This window comes from Leptodactylus fuscus, chromosome 9, assembly GCF_031893055.1.
Source record: "Leptodactylus fuscus isolate aLepFus1 chromosome 9, aLepFus1.hap2, whole genome shotgun sequence".
NCBI lineage: Eukaryota > Metazoa > Chordata > Amphibia > Anura > Leptodactylidae > Leptodactylus > Leptodactylus fuscus.
The window spans coordinates 76,030,236-76,049,903 of record NC_134273.1 but is presented as its reverse complement, the minus strand read 5'-3'; the positions used below and the strand labels follow the sequence as shown (position 1 = coordinate 76,049,903).

Sequence of the window (19,668 nt, the reverse complement as noted above, 5' to 3'; positions counted from 1 at the left end):
GGTAGCATGCACCACCCACATGACTCTTCACGGGTAGCATGCACCACCTACATGACTCGTCACAGGTAGCATGCACCACCCACATGACTCGTCACAGATAGCATGCACAACCCACATGACTCGTCACAGATAGCATGCACAATTCTATAACTTCCTTGTTTCCTTTAGGTTGTGAGATACATTCAGGAATTTACATTAAGAAAATAGGTTTCTGAAAAAAATTGGCAAAGACTATGGCGTCTGTACAGTGGCTGAAAATAAGACAATAGGCTCCCTTTGATCAGCTGCGTGCAGTACCGCATTTCCCCAGGAGTGGGCACTGTGGAAGAAATGAGCAACTAGGGTTCTTAAGAGCAGGATTTGCATCAGATCCCATATTAAAGTATATTTGCATGATAAACCTTCACATAGATGAGGCAAGGTAGCAGAGTCAGGGGTCTATAAACTGGGATCCCATTCAATCCAATATGGAATCAGCACCAAAATCTGCCCCAAAACCTAATTAAAAATCATCTATCTTAAGCAAATCGTCCCATTTCAGATTATTAAGCATCTACTGCTCTGTGGCTCCTCCATGCTTTACACTGCAGCATGAGTTCATTTAAAGAATGTTCCTATTCTTCATACTACAGAGATCAGTTGTCAACTCTGTAGCAGGTGTCCATTTTTCCTGCAGCACCCCCACAGGGGAAATTAAGTATTACACAATGCTCATTGAAAATTAATGAGCTGAACAGAAACCTAAGTCCTCCAAAGCAAGACAAGTCCATTGCAGTCTCTTCTTCCTGGCTCAAAAAATTGCACTTTTTAGCACAAAATCTGAGCAAGACAAAACAAGCGAGGAATGTTAAATGTTCCCTTCTTACGGGGATTATTACACAAGCGGCTATCTAACAAAAACAAATTTGAAGCATCGATTCCAGACAAAGTCTAATTGTTAACATTCGTTTTCCTTTTGGCAGGGAAGGTGATTAACATTGTATCAAATGACACGATTAATCAGAACAGGCCGATCACCACTTCCTTAAAGGGTGGAGTCTTCCTTCCAATAAGGCTCCGAGCACACCAAATTCATTTTGAATGTCCTATCGCCAAACACATCAGAGACTGCGAGTGCGAGATACAAGCACTGTGAGATCCGGACTGGAAAATGGAAATTACAAACACGTTACAAGTCGTGTTCATTACATGGGCTTGTCCTTGGGATGGCAACAAAGTCATTTACAGGGGTGCGACACGAACGTATTAAAGAATATATTAATACATGACCAATATTGGAATTTTTTAAAATATTTTTGAACTTTATGTTAAAAATATTAAAAAAAAAAAAAAAAAATTGGGGTAATTCTGAATTTTTGATAGACACAAGATTAAGACTATAAACACATCTGCTCCAGAGTCTGGTCAGAGACGCCATCGCAGTGTCTGCCGAAAATAGGAGGAGGGAAAAGCCCTGCGCTGTTCCAAGTAAGAAAGGATGGACCGAAACCCAACGGATTACATTATAGTCAATGGGGTCCACTGGGCACTGTATGTAACTGTTTTAGCGATTCGCCCCTGCATTGGTTGGGTCCCCCAACAGACTAGTGTCAGCCCAGTCCCCTTCAGATACCTGGCCATGGCCATATTATAGACCTATGTGGTATGGGTATGATATGCAACATGGCACCCATATAGAATAATGAAGCTTCATCATACACCAAACCTCTTTTTGTGTCATTGTCATGATACATAGGCACCAAATGTACCGCCATAGCGTAACTGTGTAATATTACAGAAGCTCGGTACGGTTGCACTGGACGCCGATGAGCTTCACCCATTATACACATCTGCTTATTAAACAACAGGTAATAAATAAAAGACTATGAGAAGAACAGATGAAGTCACCCTGAACTACTGACATCACCGAAGCACTACAGTAATACCGCACCCAACATTACATATATAGAAGTGGAAAACGTGTCATTACTTCACCCAAGGTAATGATGTCAGGCAGGAGCTGTCATCACCAAGTGGTCAAACATTCAACAGGTCGTCAACAGGCTAAACTTCCTATTCACATTCACGGGAAGTTTATTTGTTGTAACCCCAGCTTTTTTTTTTCTCTTTTCTCATTAGAGAAACGAGATGTAATGGCCCCGAGTCAGTGTAATGGAAGGAATAACAGAGCAAATCCAGGCGATCAGATGTGATCATGTCCTCAGGGGAGAGAAAGACAACTGTGTAGTCCTACAAATAAGTTTTATGGCAAGCTTAGAAACTAAACAGATTTTTGATTCCCTAAAACTAAAAGTGATGTCACAGTACAGAGATAATACACACAGTGATGTCACAGTACAGAGATAATACACACAGTGATGTCACAGTACAGGATAATACACACAGTGATGTCACAGTACAGGATAATACACACAGTGATGTCACAGTACAGAGATAATACACACAGTGATGTCACAGTACAGAGATAATACACACAGTGATGTCACAGTACAGGGATAATACACACAGTGATGTCACAGTACAGAGATAATACACACAGTGATGTCACAGTACAGAGATAATACACACAGTGATGTCACAGTACAGAGATAATACACACAGTGATGTCACAGTACAGGATAATACACACAGTGATGTCACAGTACAGGATAATACACACAGTGATGTCACAGTACAGAGATAATACACACAGTGATGTCACAGTACAGAGATAATACACACAGTGATGTCACAGTACAGAGATAATACACACAGTGATGTCACAGTACAGAGATAATACACACAGTGATGTCACAGTACAGAGATAATACACAGTGATGTCACAGTACAGAGATAATACACACAGTGATGTCACAGTACAGAGATAATACACACAGTGATGTCACAGTACAGAGATAATACACACAGTGATGTCACAGTACAGGATAATACACACAGTGATGTCACAGTACAGAGATAATACACACAGTGATGTCACAGTACAGAGATAATACACACAGTGATGTCACAGTACAGAGATAATACACACAGTGATGTCACAGTACAGAGATAATACACACAGTGATGTCACAGTACAGGATAATACACACAGTGATGTCACAGTACAGAGATAATACACACAGTGATGTCACAGTACAGGATAATACACACAGTGATGTCACAGTACAGAGATAATACACACAGTGATGTCACAGTACAAGGATAATACACACAGTGATGTCACAGTACAGAGATAATACACACAGTGATGTCACAGTACAGGGATAATACACACAGTGATGTCACAGTACAGAGATAATACACACAGTGATGTCACAGTACAGGGATAATACACACAGTGATGTCACAGTACAGGGATAATACACACAGTGATGTCACAGTACAGGGATAATACACACAGTGATGTCACAGTACAGAGATAATACACACAGTGATGTCACAGTACAGAGATAATACACACAGTGATGTCACAGTACAGGATAATACACACAGTGATGTCACAGTACAGAGATAATACACACAGTGATGTCACAGTACAGAGATAATACACACAGTGATGTCACAGTACAGAGATAATACACACAGTGATGTCACAGTATAGGGATAATACACACAGTGATGTCACAGTACAGGATAATACACACAGTGATGTCACAGTATAGGGATAATACACACAGTGATGTCACAGTACAGGGATAATACACACAGTGATGTCACAATACAGGGATATTACACACCATGACACTTTGACCACATATCAATGACATGCACACTGTTCACAATAAAGACACTATGCACAATGCTGATACTAGACGATGTCACTTTATGGTGTGAATTTAGAGGTTTCTGAAATCTACAGTGACAGCTGAATTAATATCTGCAGATGAGAATAGCAACAGATATGACAGCTCTCCTTTAAGAGCCCGTCCATAGTGTAGCAGTGTAATGTGCGGCAAACACTGTCTTTAAACCTCTATAACAAAAGGAGAGTGGGAGAGAACGCCTCGGGTCATCCACACATATGGCGCTTCATCTGCACACTGTGGCCTCTCTTACGCCAAGGATACATTAAATAATAATAATAGTAATAGCCAAAGGGAATATGTTCCAGTTCTACTTTTCCAGATAAATAATCAGATACATATAAAAAGGTTTCTTTCTGCCATCTCTGCAGTGTGAACGCTACCAATAGACGGTGGTGAGTAGTCTCTGCCGCTTCACACTGTGCAGGTAACCTTGCCATTGTAAATCCAAGGCAAAAACACACATTCAAGTTACATCATAAGGACTTGTATAATCAGATCTTACTGAATAGAGACCACCTGTAGGTTTACTTGTGTTACTATGGGAAATAATAGATAACATACTGACTGGCAACATTCAACGTATCGCAAACTCCGCGGTGTTAAATCTGGATAAACTGTTGCGCAAATTTTTGGTTAGGTCCTAACTTTAAACTGGGGTTTAAGCCTACACAGGTCAGGTCCTCTACTGAAACAGCGAAATTGTCTGGTCTTCAGCTGCGATTCCTGGGTGACTGGCCCATCTTTCATCCCATCCCTGGCCAAGAGCTTGAAACGTACATACAGTATCGTTGCCGTTTGCGAGCCAAAGCCATGAGTAGATCCAACAAGATGATGAAGCAGAAGTCCTTTCTTTATATCACCCATTACATTTCATTTCGTTCCAAGCTTTGGCTGAAAAACGGTACCCAAACTGGACAAGTGACTCCAAAGGATAGATAGTCAATAGTGATGAGCGAACAGTAAAATGTTCGAGATTCGATATTCGTTTCGAGTAGCCCCTCAATATTCGACTACTCAAATTGAATATCGAACCCGATTATACTCTATGGGGGGAAAATGCTCGTTTCAGAGGTAGGCAACATTCAATCAAATTAGACTTACCAAGTCCATGAGTGAGGGTCGGGCTGGATCCTCCGAGCAGTCTTCTCCTTGCAGCGTCCCCGCGGCGTCTTCCGGCTCTGAATTCACTCTGCCAGGCATCGGGCCTGGGCAGAGCCGACTGCGCATGCCTGCACTACAAGCCGACATGCGCAGTCGGCTCTGCCCAGGCCCGATGCCTAGCAGAGTGAATGAAGAGCCGGAAGACGCCGCGGGGAAGCTGCACGGAAAAGACTTCTAAAGGTAGGAGAAGAACCAGCGTTGACTGGCCGACTGTATAGCATTCGGCCAATCAATGCTGGTTCTGCATCGAACTTTTACATTCGAATAGTGAGTGGTACTCGATCGAGTATGAGTATTTTGAATACCGTAGTATTCGATCGAATACTACTCGCTCATCTCTAATAGTCAACAGTGGGACAACTTGAAGCTTCTGGGGCTCAGTGCAAAAACTATAATAGGAGCCCCTTCCTGCATTTCTCCATTTGTAATAGTGGTATGTTTGGGGTTTTTTGTGGCAGAGGGAACTTTGGGAGCCCACAGGCTCCAGGACCTGGTGGCAACAGCTATTGCTACACCCATTATAGCTATGTCTTGGTGATCACTAAAAAAAACATGGAGCCCACGTGGGCCATAATAGTCTCTGTTCGGGTGGCATCTGTGGATATTTGGGTTTTTCCACCTGGAATACTATTCCATACACTTGAACCTTGGGGCAGATCTATCCCATAAAGAGCCACTGCCGATCCGGCATAACCCAGACGAATGCCCCAAAATGGGTCAAAGCTGGTGCTCTGTGTCCACCTTGTAGAGAGACATATTCTGTGCTCTTCGGCAAGCAGTGCATGAAGGGTGGCGTATATTGACCTGTGTGGATGACTCGCATCCAGCCGCGATCTACCGCTACCCTATGGGTTCCAGTAAAGATAATCCATAGGAGAATCTGAAGGATTTCATTATTAAGCAAAAACTCAGATGCACCTTTAATATCAACCAAGACACACAATTAAAATTGGGAAAACTTTTTATACAGCCTTGTAAAAATCTAGTGCAATGCAGAAAACAGAATCCCCATCGCTCAACTTCACATAGGCACAAGAATAATGGTCTCGTCTGACTATTTCCCCTACAGCTGCAAGCCACCTCCACTGTAACCTATTACATGTATCAAGGACATTAGTCGGCTCTGACAACTTGTCCCTGGAAGGAATAGTCTCCCAGCAGTAAAATGCGCTCGCCAATGACAGTTATTTGTGTGTTAATTCCAGCACCAGCGTCCGCGCCGCATCTACTTGAATGGTGCACTGAATAATACTGGCAAAGAGAGAGGAGCAGATATAGGTTTTAGCAGGATACCTGGATATATAGAGGCATAGGAGTGACTGAACATTGAAGCTTTGCACTTAAAACCAGATAAGGTGAAGGCTGCACAATGTAATGCCGTGTCACTCTAGTGTGGGGTCTACCTGGTCATTTACAACATAATGTGCAGCCTACTGGGAAATTTCCATGTCGGTCATAGACAGGGCACTGAGTATCATGTCACCCACTGTCACCTCCATACACGCCACTGACCATTCCTGGTGTCCTTGGTGCCGTGTTCTTACATGCCTTGTGCAGTTGACTGTGATGTGACCTCTTCACGGCTTTTTCGCCGAAAGATCTTCACGAATGATCTTGGGAACTTTATTTGATTCCAATGTGTAATTCACTGGCTCAAGTTCAGATGGACGACCGTATCTTCTGGCTAATGTTGGATGGTGTCGTGGGTTTCAGGTGGAGTTATTTAGCCATACAGTGCTCTGTCCCTCTACCAAGTGGAACCAACTTATTGACCCCTCTCTTGTTTGGTTGGCTGGCTAGACTATTTCAATGTTACCATAGCATGGAGTCTACCATAGTCTACCATCCATCATGACTAAATAAACCTGTTAAACCCACAGAGTTTGGCTGTGGGTGTAACAACCTTAAAACCCCATCAATATTCCGACTCTTCCAATGGTTGCCATTGTTTCTCGTGGGGCCATCAACCATCAAGGATCTTTAATATGAGAAATGATAATAGATAAATCTATCTATACAAAAGCATCATGGCGACTACTGGACAAGAGAATGTGGAAACGCCCAACCAAAAAGAAGTACCACAAAATACAATAACGCTAAATCACATTTTATGAAAAATAATTTCCAAACCCAGAACAGAGAAAAGAATTTCAGCCCATTCATAGCGCTAATGGATTTTCAAAGACGACATTGTGAAGCCTGATATTTGTTTTATTTCAATGAAACACATTGAAAAATGCGGACTGTGTGTGTGAAGAAGAGCCGCGCTCCTTTTTGTTATCTTTTCTATTATTGGCGGGTTTCCTAAGCAAATTTAATTAACTCAAACCTATGGATGAAAAGGAGGGTGACAGAGGGTGAACAAGGGTTAATATTCTCTATTCTAACTCATACAAATATGTCTTTGTAAATATGTTACTCCAGATACCTTTGAAGGCCCTTCAGAGATCATGTTCTCAAGGCCCAGAAGATACTTCAAATTCTGTGAGAGATTTAGGGGCCCATGTACTTCCAATAGCTAGACGAGGGCGATTTCTCCTGACTTTCCCATATACATGTATATATGGATTGGCTGATCACATACCGTTTGGGTTGTCGGCACCATTGGAAGAGTTGGTTGGTCCCCATACACATAGAACAGTTAACCAAGTCCGCCAAAATAATTAGGTTCTACCGATATTCTTCAACATATATGGGGGGCCTTAGAAATAATACATTTTACACTAAAATTGATTATTTGGTCTAGACAACCCTTCCAACCTTTGTTCTTTTGGGAAAAATTGAGGGAACAACGTGGAAGGCTTGTTCCTAATAGGAACATTAGGTAGATGCATTGAGGTAGTTTGAGGGTAATATTTATGTATAATCGTTTTTATTGAAACATACAAACAAGAATAAACAAGGAAAGCAGTACCCAGGGCAAGCAGGCCCTGATCCACATGAATGGACGAGGGGGACACCCCCGACCAATGAGGCACAGTAAAATACACTCGTTGCCAAGTCAAAAACAAGTAAAGGCCAACCAATTTGGGCGGCAAAAAGAAAGGTGGGGGGGGGGAGCAAGGGCCCCAAAAGGGCGAGACAAACAAACAAGGTGACAAAGCTACAGACACGGACGAAGAGGGAGAGACAAGACAAGAGAGGGAAAAATCAAGAAGGGAAGGAAAGGAGAGAAAAGGGGATGAGAAAGTCAGGAGCGCTACCAGATCCTACCGTAGGAGAAAGAAGAGGAAGAGTCCAAAGACTCCTGGAACATCACCCAAGGCCGCCAGAGCTGGTCAGTCCTAGAGGGGTCGGGAGAGTCCTCAGGGACCAGGGCGTCCATTCTCCGAATAAGAAGGAATTCCTGGAGAAACTGGAGAAGGGTGGGCGGAGTGGAGCTATGCCAGTGCCTCGGAATGACAGCACTGACGGCCATGAGAAAATGTCCCAGGAGGTCCCTCTTGATATCAGACAACTTACCAGGAATGACCGAAAAAAGGGCCAATAGTGCGTTCACACACTCTGGAATATACGGACAAGACCGCGTCCCAGAAAGGTTGGAGAACATCGCGCTCCCACCAAATATGTAGCCTGGGCCCTCTCTCGGTGCCACAGGCTCGAGGGTAATATTTATTGTCTTGTGTAAAAGAACCCCTCCAGGCCATCTCAACGAGAAATGCAATTTAAAAAGAGGTTGCCCCTTTAAGACTTAACCTACACTGTCTACCATACAACCCGCCAGTGGTGCTGTCTGATCCAGTCTACTAATTGGATGGTGTCTGGCACCCAAACTGCCAAGGGAAGACAAACCCTACTGCACAAGTCGATAAATCTATATACGCTCATATCCATATTAAATAAAAAAAATCTTAAACGCCATCGGATCAAGAAACTTGGCCCCTGAGATTTGCATCCATTAAGATCCCATCATCCCTCAACTCATCTGGCAAATGAATGTCATTTCAGATTACATAAACAGAGCCATTTAACAAAGTGCCTTTGTCTTCAGAAACTAAAAAAATAAATAAAAAATAATTCCATCATTTGCACCTGATTTCTCTGAAAAGCGCAGATTTCACAGTAAATCGGTACAATTAATAACCCCTTGACTGCATAATACCATGCCGTTTCCTTGAATCATTACGGCTTTATACACATGATATAATGTGTAATTTATACTGGCAAACACGGGGCGTATGAATCTGCATTCGTCGTTTAATACTGCCATCATCTTCAATAGATTCACAATTACAATACAAAAAGCTTCTGACGCCTAATCAGAGCTTTCGATACCAATTCCCGGCAAAGAACAAATGTTTAAAGAAAGAATGATCTTATTGTCTAGAATCCTGTGTCTACTAAATATAGATTTGCACTTCAGCTGTGTCTCTTCTTGTCAAAATGCCCGGAAAAAAAAAATAAAATAAAAAAAGAAGGATTTTCGTGACGCGACTGAATGCTAAGCGAGAGGCAAAGCCATGGCCGGCCGACATAAGCATAATATTGCGAGTGTCCTCTCCATCCGTCATTACAGCTCAATTAAGCTAAGAGCGAGTTAGTCGGCAGAATATTAATACTCAGAGGTCACTCGATTTCATCATTCTCATTACCGCAGTAACCAGTCAACAGCATCTAATTATACAGAATGACAAAGTGACCCAACAGGGGCGCCAGCCCTTTACTAGTACAGAAAATTTCCGATAGTGTGGCATCATCGAGGTCAACGTGATAGAAGGTTATTGGATTTTCCAAATACTTCGTAGAATGACCAAAACAATAGAGAGGTCATCATCCAACACCCCAAGCGGGTCATCAGGCAGGATGTGCCTATAGATCGTTGTGGAATCTTCTTTGTATACAGGTACGGGTTATACAACGTGGTATTTTATCATTTAGTGGATAAAGGGGTTGTTCAGCCACCTAAAATTTGTAAACCAATTAGATTCGAAAGTTGAGAGTTCGAGGCAACACGGTGGCCTTGCAGCGCTGGAGTTCTGGGTTCGAATCCCGCCAGAAACAACATCTGCAAGGAGTTTGTATGTTCTCCCCGTGTTTGCATGGATTTCCTCCCATTCTACAAAGACATACTGATAGGAAAAAAAATAAAAAATAAAAAAAATAAATTATATATATATATATATATATATATATATATATATATATATACACATATATATATATATATATATATATATATACAGTCCTATGAAAAAGTTTGGGCACCCCTATTAATCTTAATCATTTTTTGTTCTAAATATTTTGGTGTTTGCAACAGCCATTTCAGTTTGATATATCTAATAACTGATGGACACCGTAATATTTCAGGATTGAAATGAGGTTTATTGTACTAACAGAAAATGTGCAATATGCATTAAACCAAAATTTGACCGGTGCAAAAGTATGGGCACCCTTATCATTTTATTGATTTGAATTCCCCTAACTACTTTTTACTGACTTACTGAAGCACAAAATTGGTTTTGTAACCTCAGTGAGCTTTGAACTTCATAGCCAGATGTATCCAATCATAAGAAAAGGTATTTAAGGTGGCCAATTGCAAGTTGATCTCCTATTTGAATCTCCTCTGAAGAGTGGCATCATGGGCTACTCAAAACAACTCTCAAATGATCTGAAAACAAAGATTGTTCAACATAGTTGTTCAGGGGAAGGATACAAAAAGTTGTCTCAGAGATTTAACCTGTCAGTTTCCACTGTGAGGAACATAGTAAGGAAATGGAAGACCACAGGGACAGTTCTTGTTAAGCCCAGAAGTGGCAGGCCAAGAAAAATATCAGAAAGGCAGAGAAGAAGAATGGTGAGAACAGTCAAGGACAATCCACAGACCACCTCCAAAGAGCTGCAGCATCATCTTGCTGCAGATGGTGTCACTGTGCATCGGTCAACTATACAGCGCACTTTGCACAAATAGAAGCTGTATGGGAGAGTGATGAGAAAGAAGCCGTTTCTGCACGTACGCCACAAATAGAGTTGCCTGAGGTATGAAAAAGCACATTTGGACAAGCCAGCTTCATTTTGGAAACAAAAATTGAGTTGTTTGGTTATAAAAAAAAAAGGCGTTATGCATGGCGTCCAAAAAGAAACAGCATTCCAAGAAAAACACATGCTACCCACTGTAAAATTTGGTGGAGGTTCCATCATGCTTTGGGGCTGTGTGGCCAATGCCGGCATCGGGAATCTTGTTAAAGTTGAGAGTCACATGGATTCCACTCAGTATCAGCAGATTCTTGAGAATAATGTTCAAGAATCAGTGACGAAGTTGAAGTTACGCCGGGGATGGATATTTCAGCAAGACAATGATCCAAAACACCGCTCCAAATCCTCAGGCATTCATGCAGAGGAACAATTACAATGTTCTGGAATGGCCATCCCAGTCCCCAGACCTGAATATCATTGAACATCTGTGGGATGATTTGAAGCGGGCTGTCCATGCTCGGCGACCATCTAACTTAACTGAACTTGAATTGTTTGTCCAAAATACCTTTATCCAGGATCCAGGAACTGATTAAAAGCTACAGGAAGCGACTAGAGGCTGTTATCTTTGCAAAAGGAGGATCTACTAAATATTAATGTCACTTTTCTGTTGAGGTGCCCATACTTTTGCACCGGTCAAATTTTGGTTTAATGCATATTGCACATTTTCTGTTAGTACAATAAACCTCATTTCAATCCTGAAATATTACTGTGTCCATCAGTTATTAGATATATCAAACTGAAATGGCTGCTGCAAACACCAAAATATTTAGAACTAAAAATGATTAAGATTAATAGGGGTGCCCAAACTTTTTCATAGGACTATATATATATATATATACATATACATATATATATATATACACATATATATATATACACATATATATATATATATACATACATATACACACACACACAAAAAAAAATATATATACAAAAATATATACACACACACATATACATAGTGATCCCAACATGGGGCTAAAAATCTAGATTAAAAAAAGAATGTTGAGAGTTCTGTCATAGTTTTATGGCATTCTAAAGCCCAGTTCACATCTGCATTCAGGTTTCCATTCGGGACTCCACTTGGGGACCCCCGAACGGAAACCTATACACATAAAAAAGTGGTTACCTGGGAAACCTGTGGACCCCATAGACTATAATGCAGTACGTGTGGTTTCCACACGAAACGTGGAGAGAAATGTGCAGAAACCACACGGACCCCATTATAATCTATGGGGTCCACGGGTTTTCTTAGGCAACCACTTTTTAACGCATATAGGATTACATTCGGGAGGTCCCCAAGCAGACTCCCCGAACGGAAACCTGAATACAGATGTGAACCGCTCCTTATACCATTCTTATTTAGCTGCCTCCAAGATCCTCCACCAATCGGCCTTTTTGGCTCCACCAATACCAGGTTGTCGTGAACATGTTCACCAGTTACTGGTGGTAGCAGCGATGTGTTAATACCATTAATGTCACCAATTGTATCGGGTTGCAGAGGTCACATGTCTATATTAACACACCATAGTGGAGTTAGAACGAAGAACAGTGGGAGACCTGGGAAGGAATTGGACTAAAGTAATGGGAGATCAGTTTGGTATTACTTAAATTTATTAAACATTCTAAGAAGTTTTTTCTGTTTATTTTTTTTTTCTTTATTATTAGGTGGCAGCAACCTCTTTCTAAGGATGAGGAACATGGATTCCCAAACAGCAGACCTCAAGGAATAGTGGGGCAGCCTTTGTCAACAGGACCTGCCAACATTACAATATTTATATCCAATAAGTAGAGAAACTAATCAATTCAACACAAAATGAATTTGGTTACAAATTCCCCAAAATTCCATATTCTAACGTAGCTTCAGTGACAAAGAACAACCTCCTTGGACCACATGATCAGAACCAACCAATCACAGGTGTAATAAGCTTACGGCTGCCATTGGCTGGTTCAGATCGGCAACTAGGTCACTGACCGTAGGTCAACGATCGAAAATTATTAGGTGAACTTTTTTGCAAAAGTTGTACAATACATGTCCAGTGGAGGGGACCATCAGAAAGACAAGACTACAATATTAAGAATTACATCACAGGTACTACATGACCTTACTCTTAGATAGGACCCAATCCTAACGGTGTAGACAGAGTAGACTTGCTCTAGGTCAGGGAACATAAAGTCCCCAATAAATTGTCTTCTATCCAGGGCTATGGGATTCAGTTCTCTCTAGTTCTAGGATGGATATAGCACAGACTTTAGATGAGTTGAGCCAGATTTTGCAGAGGTTTTACATTTTCTTACAGCTTTTAATCTTGAAAGCTTTAGTTTGGGTGATAATCCATAAAAAAAAAAAGTTTTAGGTTGAACCAAGCTGCTCTCCAGGGGAAAACATAAAATACGAACGCTCGATACTCTGTGTGCTCAAGGAAATCCTTACAAAGTTGAAACCACAGCGACGGCCAAAAGTAGGCGATCCTGGAAAACGAATATATGTAGAGGGTTACAATATTAAAGGGATTGGGGTTGGGTAGAAGTGATAAGGATAGGAAGAGCAACCTAAAGTGGTGACAAATTTGGTTTAAATTCAGTACAAGATATCCTTGAATTAAAAAAATAAAAAATAAATAAAATAATAATAATAATAATAATAATAATAATAATAATAATAATAATAATCATCTGATATTTTTGATGATACACAGGGCTTTATTGTTATTTAACCCCTTCCTGACATCCACCATACTAGTGTTTAAACATGCCGGCCGATCGGGAGCCATCCACCCATCACTATAGTTTTCACATGTCGGAGAACATATAAACTCCAATATGCTACATTTTATCGTATTCGAACCCAGGACCCCAACACTGCCATACAACCACTGACTCATGCCGTTCAATGGTCTTCTAGTAAAGAGCTAGCTAGCGGTGTTGATATTTTTCTACATGGTTTTACCTACCCCTTGCTTAAGTTGTCAGTACTGCACAATTGATTATAAGGGACGACTGATATATTTTTTTTCTCTTCTTGTACGATTCCCACGCACAAAAGGACATCTCATCCATAACACTGTCATTCTTCAATTTAATATGCCTGACCCCGGGTCTAAATTGCACGTGGAGACGGTACTGGATGTGTCACCGACAGCCCTCCGTGCACAGGCAAATAAAACCTTTGCAGTGAGCAGTGAAGATGAGATAGTAAACAGTATCTTCAATGAATGGCACCATCAATACGGACAAGTCTGCCACATTAAACTTCCCCGTTGGAAGCAATCTTAATTAGTTTCACTAATCCTCTTGACATCTCGGCTGACCCGCTCCATACCAATGGTTTGTAAGCAGACTGAATCAGGCTTCACGTCTTAAAACTTATTTCAGGCTGCTGCCTTATCTGTTCTTCCCTGTCCAGTTTTACGCCAATACCTCTAAGCCAAAGCCGAACACCTTCCATGATTTGTGAACTAACTTCTATTTGATGAACTACCGAAATCAGATGAGACATCAAGAAAGTGTAAAAGTTGTAATGTAGATGATTGGAAATGCCAGAAAAGTTTAGAAGACGGTCAATCACATCATCTCACCACTACACATGACAAATGTCTGCCATAGGTAGGTTCTCGACTTTGGAAGATCAAGCCAAGTTGGCCAAGTCCACCATCATTTATTACTCTGTTGTAACACGGACCTTGACAAGAAAGCACATAAATTTACATCTGCCCAACTTCATATCAGCACATTATCTTATCCGTATGGAAATTTCCTAACCTTAGGAGAGATTGGGCATGTTATAACTCAACATCCGGCCACCCTTGTCCTCAGTGGAGATGAGCAACCACCAGGAGCTTCCGACAGGGTCTTATTTCCCTCTCACTACTCATATGCACTCGCCAAACTAAATATGTGTGAGAGGAATATCCTCTTAGACCTGGTTCACATCTGCACATGGGTTTCAATTTGGGGAGTCCACTTAGGGCTAGTTCACACGGATTTTGACCGTGGATTTTGCCTCAAAATCCGCCTCCATACAATGGAGCCCTATGTGAAACGCTAGCGTTCAATTTTCCACTAGCGACTAGTGTGCTGCCCTTTCTTCAGGTGGTTTACACGGCTCGGTGAGCCGCAGTTTCCGCCTGGCGGCAGCCACCTCTGGATTCGGCCCATTCATTTGAGCCGACTCCGGAGGGGGAGGCCACGACTGTCAGGAGCCGCGCCAGTTGCGGCAGGCGGGTTTTGACCCGAGAGTGACACGGCTCCCCTCATCACTCTTGGTGCCAAAATCCGCCCCACTGCCCACCGTGTGAACTTAGCCTTTGAGCCTCTGAACGGAAACCTAATTCACATATAAAAACAGTTGCGCCAAGAAACCTGTGGACCCCATAGACTATAATGTGGTCTGTGTGGTTTCCGCATGAAAAAAAACATTTTTCATACGGAGAGGGAACGGAATGACCCAAACACAGATGTGAACCGGACCCTATAGTAAAGTAAAGTCTCTAGGAGTGTACATAGAGACTAGGGTTGAGCCGATCTTGAGATTTCAAGATCGATTTTAAAATCCGATTTCCGATCATTTTCCAGCCAATCGCGATCGTGAAATTTGCTCGATCGCCGATCGGAATCCGATCCTTTCCGATCCTCAACCCTAGTCAATGCTTCTCTATGGGAAAAGTCACTTTTAGGGTTGAGCCGATCTTGAGATAACCTCCGATCTCGATCCCGCTGGAAAAGATCGGGTCGGAATTCCGATCGCGATCGTGAAATTTACTCAATCGCCGATCGAAATCCGATCTTTTCCGATCCCGATCGCTCAACCCTAATACCCTATGGATTCATATTAACGAATCGTAGAAAACAGGTCTACTGTCGTAAACTCCTTATCTGAACAAAACCTCTACATATAATAACTCATGAGTCCACTATGGGTCAATCAATGTACATGGTGTCACCAAAATTCTGTTCATCTTGCTTTACCAAAAAAAAAAAAAAATCACTACTGTAACATATCACTACACAGAAACCTATGACAGATGAGTCTTTAAAAAATAGCTGAAAACCGCTTAAAAATATAATTAAAAAAATCAGAGCAGGCAGAAACCAGCCAAAACAACAACAGGTCTCGGTTTCCCATGTGTGATAACAAAGGCTACAAAACAGAGCATTGCGAAATAAGGACATTGAGCATCCATGCACCTTTTCTAATGGCCCCATTAATGCCAGCTGATATCTATAAAAGCATATAGATCTGGATTTTATTGCCCTGTGCGTCCCCTGCGGGTGGCCATAGAACATGTGCTGGAACAGTTTCTTATTAAAACAATATTTACTGTGTCATTTCATCCCGAGAATCTTCCGTTACGATACTTTAAATTACCAAACCCAAATTTACAGGATATCTGCTCCAAACAAAACCCATCTTCTGTATAGACGGGGTTGTATCAGGTGTGAAGTCTCAGCTTTTCACGCTGTGAGATTAATTGCTTATTAAAAAAAATAAAAAATAAATTCTAATGGCGGCTTTCATCCCTCGACCGCGTTCTGAACCGAATAGACAGAGGACCGTGGTAGTGATTTCTTAACATTATACCCATAGAGGTCTGTGAGGTCTTTGTCCAAAATAAAAAAAAAAAAAAAAAAAATGTTGACCATCACAATATTTTACAGGACAAAAAGGGACGGAAACCCAAAGCAAAGCAGAAGACAATTTACTCGTATCAAACCCAAAGACCAATAATTTCCTGGTCCACATACAAAGTTATACATCAACTCATCACCATATTCACTACTGCTGTCCCCCCAAAATACCAATGTACCAGTATGGACACACAGGTCATATAATCTCCTATATTACGTCTCTGCACCGGAAATCCCTGGCGATTGCTGAAAAGAAAACAATAGATGGTCCCACATTTATCCTGCAGTGGCCACTCCTGGAGAAACGTGGTATTACATTTTTAGTACATGGTAACCATGTGAAACATACGGAGTCCTCCAATGTCTTTAGCAGCTCTAAAACAGACAAGAGTCTCAAGTAAGGACCCCAGTCCCCCAGGGGTATCTGGGTATATGGGCAGTCATGATTTAATAAACCCCTTTAATAGCAAAATCCAAAACATTATGGGTTAAAAAAAAAAAAAACACGTACAAAGGGAGAAGCAATTTGGAACTGAATTTTTATTTTTTTTTTATTTTATTTTTTTTTTTTTAGAGCAATTACACATTTTTTTTTTTTTAACCCAAATTCAGCCAACCAACTTCCGTCATTTGCTGAGTGTCTGGATTTTTTTTTTTTTTTCCATTTTGACAATTTTTTGTAAATTTTTGTTGGGTAAAAAGTCCCTGTAGGCTATATAACAACTTCATAGCTGAACTCTCAGTCACTAGAGGTCAGTAAAAAAATGTGAAGATTTATTTTTCGTGATTCAGCATTGACAAAATAAAGATTAAATTACAAAAATATTTCTTAAAATATATCTTTTCACAGTCAGCTCATGGGCGTAACGGCAAGATACGGCCATGGCGGTCACACAACCCATGTGCAGAAATGACATCGCTTAGCAGCTGCGGTCAACCCCGGCCAAGGAATTTTTAGCAAATTTTGCTTTATGAATTTTAAAATTTGTGTAATTTATTTTTCCTAAGTATAGGCCAGGCCAGGCGAGGTGCTGATTTTAATAGCAAAAGGGAATCAATGCTCAACAGGACTCTGCCTAATAATATATACACATGAACACCACAGATCGCAACGGAGCCAAATTAGCAACTAATTAACCTGTAATAAGGCATGAGCCCAACTTCAAATTTGCATTATAATACATAATATTGCTAAGGAGACCATCCAACTGGGATGTGTATAGAGGAAATTATTTCTGGAAACTGTCAACATCTTGGCAGGCATCGAGCAGTCAACTCATTTGTTCTACAGCACGTCTAAGAACCCAATGGGTTTTTTTTAGGGTGACTTTTCTCCGAAGACGACGCAACTTTCCATCTGGACAACAACGTCGGAATAAACAAGTATCATCAAACCAAACAAACCTAATTTAAAGGGTGCAGGGACGGTAACCTTGCCTAATCAGGTAGATCGCCGATCTTACTAATTAATTTGGGAGACATCCCTCTCGTACGCTGGTTGAACATTCTCCAGGATGTAAGCCACGCCAGGAACTCCGAGCAATTCCGCACCACAAATAAGATTTGTCACTAAATCTATACTCCGATTGTAATAAATCCCATCTGATGCCTGGAGAAAATCTCTGGCGTCCTATTAATGTATACATAATGTGATGGCAGACACTTGTTACCATCTGAAAATTGTACGGCATCATCTCGGCAGAAAATATAGTTTGTAATGTGCAGCATCCATGACCAGTAGCTGTCAAGGCCAAAGTGGATAAAGAATTCAAGAAATAAGTCAGAGACATTATTTACCGACACCACTTATGTTATGTAACAAGATTTCACAGAAAATTGACAAAATGGGGAAAAAAATGATCCAGGCAAGATTAATTCTAGACATAACACTGGGAGGAAAACTCCGGGCCACGATGATAAGCAGTGTTATGTCTGGTTCAAAAAAGGGTTAAAAAAATGCAAAAAAGTGAATCCCTAGGTCATGCAGCACCCCCTTAGACTCAACGGTTACAGCATAGTATTGTTTTGCATGGAATGTTCCATTACCATGTGCCATATTGGTAGGCAGCTTCTTAAACACAGTTTACCAAAGCTATGGAGTGGTGTCCGGCACTGTAGCTGCCCCTACAATCGGCCGATCAGTGAATAATCCAGGGGCCAGACCCTCACAAACCTGATGGCCTACTGGATCAGCTCTTGTTTTGTCCCAAAGAACCAATTTAACAAGAAACCTTCAAGATCTCCAAGGTCAGAACTACGGCTATTTTGTTTAATAAAAGAATAACAGGGTTGTGAACGAATTACAGAAAAATTCAGGGTGGCTTGAGAGGGTATAAAACAAAAATATTGGTTACTCACCTGTCCTGGTCCTCTGACCATCACAAACCGGGGCTCATCTGGACAGAGGTTGGAAAGCCCACATGATCTCCAATGGCACTGATGGTGGAATAAGACTCAATGAGCCTCAGCCCATGAAGGAAAGAGTCCCGGGAACATGCAATGGTTTACTTTTTTGCATTATTGTTTTACACCCCATCCCTAAGCCATCTATAAATTGATGGACAACCCTTTTAAGACATTCTGAAGGATGTATACATTCCATTCTATGGGGGCTTCCATTTTTAAATATATGCTAATTTTTAATTACAAGATATGTCATGACCGACTAGTAGCTAGGAGGCTACCTATGAGTTAATGCATTTTAGGCTTGGGATTGGGGCTCATCAGCAGATGGACATTTCACGACATCTCATGTATACCAGCGCAGTGGAGGCCATCATGCCCAAGTGGTGCATCCTTGCCATCACGGAGATAAGCACACAGACTTCCGAGTAGCTGTTCCCAATCCCCCGTCCTCCATTTCTGCTGTTCCATGATGCAATACATTGGCTTTACAACAATAAGCATAAAACATGTCAGCCGCAGTCATTAAGTGTTGATTTCAGGTAGTCGGGGGAATTACACAAAATTCCCATCTCACACTACTCATTAGCTAAAAGACACACAGGAAGATTTGCAGCGCTTCTTCAAGTCCAGATTAAGCTCACGCTGTTCCTGAATGTGAGCATCGCTTGGTTATATCAAGATAACATTTCTA

General features: G+C 41.3%; 1 protein-coding gene across 1 annotated transcript in view; it reads right to left on the bottom strand.

Moving 5' to 3' along the window:
* Positions 1–19,668, bottom strand: part of PTPRG (protein tyrosine phosphatase receptor type G) — a 361,431-nt gene that overhangs the window by 203,567 nt on the left and 138,196 nt on the right. The gene's annotated exons all lie outside the window — the stretch shown is intronic.